Source organism: Mesoplodon densirostris, chromosome 9 (assembly GCF_025265405.1).
Source record: "Mesoplodon densirostris isolate mMesDen1 chromosome 9, mMesDen1 primary haplotype, whole genome shotgun sequence".
NCBI classification, from domain to species: domain Eukaryota; kingdom Metazoa; phylum Chordata; class Mammalia; order Artiodactyla; family Ziphiidae; genus Mesoplodon; species Mesoplodon densirostris.
In genome coordinates, this window is record NC_082669.1 from 48,023,446 (window position 1) to 48,029,567 (window position 6,122).

Genomic DNA, 6,122 nt, shown 5'->3' on the forward strand with positions numbered 1-6,122 from the left:
TTTTTCAAAAGAAAAAACTTGGCAAAAAAAAAAAAAAAGTCACAGTGACACAAAGAGACAGGGAAATATGTTCCAATCAAAGGAACAAAATCAACTGAAACAAAGATCTCTGAATTACCTGTCAAATAATTTAAGATAATTGTCTTAAAAGAGGTCAGTGACCTGCAAGAGAACACAGATAGACAACTAAATAAAGTCAGGAAAATACATGAACAAAGAGAATATCAATGAAAAGACAAAAAGCGTAAAAAAGAACCAAATAGAAATTCGGGAGCTGAATAACACAATAACTAAATTGAAAAATTCACTAGACTGGTTTAACCACAGATTTGATCAACCACAAGAAAACATCAGCAAACTCAATAATTGGTCATTTGAAATTATTGAATCAAAGGAGCAAAGAAGCACCTTCAAGATGGTGGAGGAGTAAGATGTGGAGATCACCTTCCTCCCCACAAATACATCAAAACTACATCTACATGTGGAACAATTCCTACAGAACATCTACTGAATGCTGGCAGAAGACCTCAGACTTCCCAAAAGACGCTCTCAGGTGACCTACATGCAGAGGCGGGGCCAAATCCAAAGCTGAACCCCAGGAGCTGTGCAAACAAAGAAGAGAAAGGGAAATCTCTCCCAGCAGCCTCAGTAGCAGCGGATTAAATCTCCACAATCAACTTATGGGCCCTGCATCTGTGGAGTACCTGAATAGACAACGAATCATCCCAAAATTGAGGAGGTGGACTTTGGGATCAACTGTAGACTTGGGGTTTGCTTTCTGCATCTAATTTGTTTCTGGTTTTATGTTTATCTTAGTTTAGTATTTAGAGCTTATTATCATTGGTAGATCTCTTTATTGATTTGGTGGCTCTCTTCTTTTTTAATTTTATATATATATATATATATATATATATATTTCCTTTTTCTCTTTTTGTGAGTGTGTATGTGTATGCTTCTCTGTGATTTTGTCTGTATAGCTTTGCTTTTGCCTTTTGTCCTAGGGTTCTCATTGTCCTTTTTTTTTTTTTTTTTTTTTTCTTTTTGCGGTATGTGGGCCTCTCACTGTTGTGGCCTCTCCCGTTGCGGACCACAGGCTCCGGATGCGCAGGCCCAGAGGCCATGGCTCACGGGCCCAGCCGCTCCGCGGCATATGGGATCCTCCCAGACCGGGGCACGAACCCGTATCCCCTGCATTGGCAGGCGGACTCTTTTTTTTTTGTTTGTTTGTTTATTTATTTTTTTTATTTTACAAATTTAATCAGTTATACATATACATACGTTCCCATATCCCCTCCCTTTTGCGTCTCCCTCCCACCCTCCCTATCCCACCCCTCCAGGCGGTCACAAAGAACCGAGCTGATCTCCCTGTGCTATGCGGCTGCTTCCCACTAGCTATCTACCTTACATTTGGTAGTGTATATATGTCCATGCCGCTCTTTCACTTTGTCACAGCTTACCCTTCCCCCTCCCCATATCCTCAAGTCCATGCTCTAGTAGGTCTGTGTCTTTATTCCTGTCTTACCCCTATGTTCTTGATGACATTTTTTTCTTAAATTCCATATATATGTGTCAGCATACAGTATTTGTCTTTCTCTTTCTGACTTACTTCACTCTGTATGACAGACTCTAGGTCCATCCACCTCATTACAAATAGCTCAATTTCATTTCTTTTTATGGCTGAGTAATATTCCATTGTATATATATGCCACATCTTCTTTACCCATTCACCTGATGATGGACACTTAGGTTGTTTCCATCTCCAGGCTATTGTAAATAGGGCTGCTATGAACATTTTGGTACATGTCTCTTTTTGAATTATGGTTTTCTCAGGGTATATGCCCAGTAGTGGGATTGCTGGGTCATATGGTAGCTCTATTTGTAGTTTTTTAAGGAACCTCCATACCGTTCTCCATAGTGGCTGTACCAATTCACATTCCCACCAGCAGTGCAAGAGTGTTCCTTTTTTTCCACACCCTCTCCAGCATTTATTGTTTCTAGATTTTTTGATGATGGCCATTCTGACTGGTGTGAGATGATATCTCATTGTAGTTTTGATTTGCATTTCTCTAATGAGCAAAGATGTTGAGCATCCTTTCATGTGTTTGTTGGCAGTCTGTATGTCTTTTGTGGAGAAATGTCTATTTAGGTCTTCTGCCCATTTTTGGATTGGGTTGTTTGTTTTTTTGTTATTGAGCTGCATGAGCTGCTTATAAATTTTGGAGATTAATCCTTTGTCAGTTGCTTCATTTACAAATATTTTCTCCCATTCTGAGGGTTGTCTTTTGGTCTTGTTTATGGTTTCCTTTGCTGTGCAAAAGCTTTGAAGTTTCATTAGGTCCCATGTGTTTATTTTTGTCTTTATTTCCATTTTTCTAGGAGGTGGGTCAAAAAGGATCTTGCTGTGATTTACGTCATAGAGTGTTCTGCCTATGTTTTCCTCTAAGAGTTTGATAGTGTCTGGCCTTACATTTAGGTCTTTAATCCATTTTGAGCTTATTTTTGTGTATGGTGTTAGGGAGTGATCTAATCTCATACTTTTACATGTCCCTATCCAGTTTTCCCAGCACCACTTATTGAAGAGACTGTCCTTTCTCCACTGTACATTCCTGCCTCCTTTATCAAAGATAAGGTGACCATATGTCCGTGGGTTTATCTCTGGGCTTTCTATCCTGTTCCATTGATCTATCTTTCTGTTTTTGTGCCAGTACCATACGGTCTTGATTACTGTAGCTTTGTAGTATAGTCTGAAGTCAGGGAGCCTGATTCTTCCAGCTCCGTTTTTCGTTCTCAAGATTGCTTTGGCTATTCGGGGTCTTTTGTGTTTCCATACAAATTGTGAAATTTTTTGCTCTAGTTCTGTGAAAAATGCCAGTGGTAGTTTGATAGGGATTGCATTGAATCTGTAGATTGCTTTGGGTAGTAGAGTCATTTTCATAATGTTGATTCTTCCAATCCAAGAACATGGTACATCTCTCCATCTATTTGTATCATCTTTAATTTCTTTCATCAGTGTCTTATAATTTTCTGCATATAGGTCTTTTGTCTCCTTAGGTAGGTTTATTCCTAGATATTTTATTCTTTTTGTTGCAATGGTAAATGGGAGTGTTTTCTTGATTTCACTTTCAGATTTTTCATCATTAGTATATAGGAATGCCAGAGATTTCTGTGCATTAATTTTGTATCCTGCAACTTTACCAAATTCATTGATTAGCTCTATTAGTTTTCTGGTAGCATCTTTAGGATTCTCTATGTATAGTATCATGTCATCTGCAAACAGTGACAGCTTTACTTCTTCTTTTCCGATTTGGATTCCTTTTATTTCCTTTTCTTCTCTGATTGCTGTGGCTAAAACTTCCAAAACTATGTTGAATAAGAGTGGTGAGAGTGGGCAACCTTGTCTTGTTCCTGATCTTAGTGGAAATGGTTTCAGTGTTTCACCATTGAGGACGATGCTGGCTGTGGGTTTGTCATATATGGCCTTTATTATGTTGAGGAAAGTTCCCTCTATGCCTACTTTCTGCAGGGTTTTTATCATAAATGGGTGTTGAATTTTGTCGAAAGCTTTCTCTGCATCTATTGAGATGATCATATGGTTTTTCTCCTTCAATTTGTTAATATGGTGTATCATGCTGACTGATTTGCGAGTATTAAAGAATCCTTGTATTCCTGGGATAAACCCCACTTGATCATGGTGTATGATCCTTTTAATGTGCTGTTGGATTCTGTTTGCTAGTATTTTGTTGAGGATTTTTGCATCTATGTTCATCAGTGATATTGGCCTGTAGTTTTCTTTCTTTGTGACATCCTTGTCTGGTTTTGGTATCAAGGTGATGGTGGCCTCGTAGAATGAGTTTGGGAGTGTTCCTTCTTCTGAAATTGTTTGGAAGAGTTTGAGAAGGATGGGTGTTAGCTCTTCTCTAAATGCTTGATAGAATTCCCCTGTGAAGCCATCTGGTCCTGGGCTTTTGTTTGTTGTAAGAATTTTAATCACAGTTTCAATTTCAGTGCTTGTGATTGGTCTATTCATATTTTCTATTTATTCCTGATTCAGTCTTGGCAGGTTGTGCATTTCTAAGAATTTGTCCATTTCTTCCAGGTTGCCCATTTTATTGGCATAGAGTTGCTTGTAGTAATCTCTCATGATCTTTTGTATTTCTGCAGTGTCAGTTGTTACTTCCCCTTTTTCATTTCTAATTCTATTGATTTGAGTCTTCTCCCTTCTTTTCTTGATGAGTCTGGCTAATGGTTTATCAATTTTGTTTATCTTCTCAAAGAACCAGCTTTTAGTTTTATTGATCTTTGCTATCATTTCCTTCATTTCTTTTTCATTTATTTCTGATCTTATTTTTATGATTTCTTTCCTTCTGCTAACTTTGGGATGTTTTTGTTCTTCTTTCTCTAATTGCTTTAGGTGCAAGGTTAGGTTGTTTATTCGAGATGTTTCCTGTTTCTTAAGGTGGGATTGTATTGCTATAAACTTCCCTCTTAGAACTGCTTTTGCTGCATCCCATAGGTTTTGGGTCGTCGTGTCTCCATTGTCATTTGTTTCTAGGTATTTTTTAATTTCCCCTTTGATTTCTTCAGTGATCACTTTGTTATTAAGTAGTGTATTGTTTAGCCTCCATGTGTTTGTATTTTTTACAGTTCTTTTCCTGTAATTGATATCTAGTCTCATAGCATTGTGGTCGGAAAAGATACTTGATACAATTTCAATTTTCTTAAATTTACCAAGGCTTGATTTGTGACCCAAGATATGATCTATCCTGGAGAATGTTCCATGAGCACTTGAGAAAAATGTGTATTCTGTTCTTTTTGGATGGAATGTCCTATAAATATCAATTAAGTCCATCTTGTTTAATGTATCATTTAAAGCTTGTGTTTCCTTATTTATTTTCATTTTGGATGATCTGTCCATTGGTGAAAGTGGGGTGTTAAAGTCCCCTACTATGATTGTGTTACTGTCGATTTCTCCTTTTATGGCTGTTAGTATTTGCCTTATGTATTGAGGTGCTCCTATGTTTGGTGCATAAATATTTACAATTGTTATATCTTCTTCTTGGATCGATCCCTTGATCATTATGTAGTGTCCTTCTTTGTCTCGTCTAGTAGTCTTTATTTTAAAGTCTATTTTGTCTTATATGAGAATTGCTACTCCAGCTTTCTTTTGGTTTCCATTTGCATGGAATATCTTTTTGCATCCCCTTACTTTCAGTCTGTATGTGTCTCTAGGTCTGAAGTGGGTCTCTTGTAGACAGCATATATATGGGTCTTGTTTTTGTATTCATTCAGCCAATCTGTGTCTTTTGGTGGGAGCATTTAGTCCATTTACATTTAAGGTAATTATCGATATGTATGTTCCTATTCCCATTTTCTTAATTGTTTTGGGTTCGTTATTGTAGGTCTTTTCCTTCTGTTGTGTTTCTTGCCTAGAGAAGTTCCTTTAGCATTTGTTGTAAAGCTGGTTTGGTGGTGCTGAACTCTCTCAGCTTTTGCTTGTCTGTAAACGTTTTAATTTCTCCATCAAATCTGAATGAGATCCTTGCTGGGTAGAGTAATCTTGGTTGCAGGTTTTTCTCCTTCATCACTTTAATTATGTTCTGCCACTCCCTTCTGGCTTGTAGAGTTTATGCTGAGAGATCAGCTGTTATCCTGATGGGGATTCCCTTGTGTGTTATTTGTTGTTTTTGCCTTGCTGCTTTTAATATGATTTCTTTGTGTTTAATTTTTGACAGTTTGATTAATATGTGTCTTGGCGTATTTCTCCTTGGATTTATTCTGTATGGGACTCCCTGTGCCTCCTGGACTTGATTAACTATTTCCTTTCCCATATTAGGGAAGTTTTCAACTATAATCTCTTCAAATATTTTCTCAGTCCCTTTCTTTTTCTCTTCTTCTTCTGGAACCCCTATAATTCGAATGTTGGTGCGTTTAATGTTGTCCCAGAGGTCTCTGAGACTGTCCTCTGTTTTTTTCATTCTTTTTTCTTTATTTTGCTCTGCAGCAGTTATTTCCACTATTTTATCTTCCACCTCACTTATCCGTTCTTCTGCCTCAGTTATTCTGCTATTGATCCCATCTAGAGTATTTTTTATTTCATTTATTGTGTTTTTAATTGATGCTTG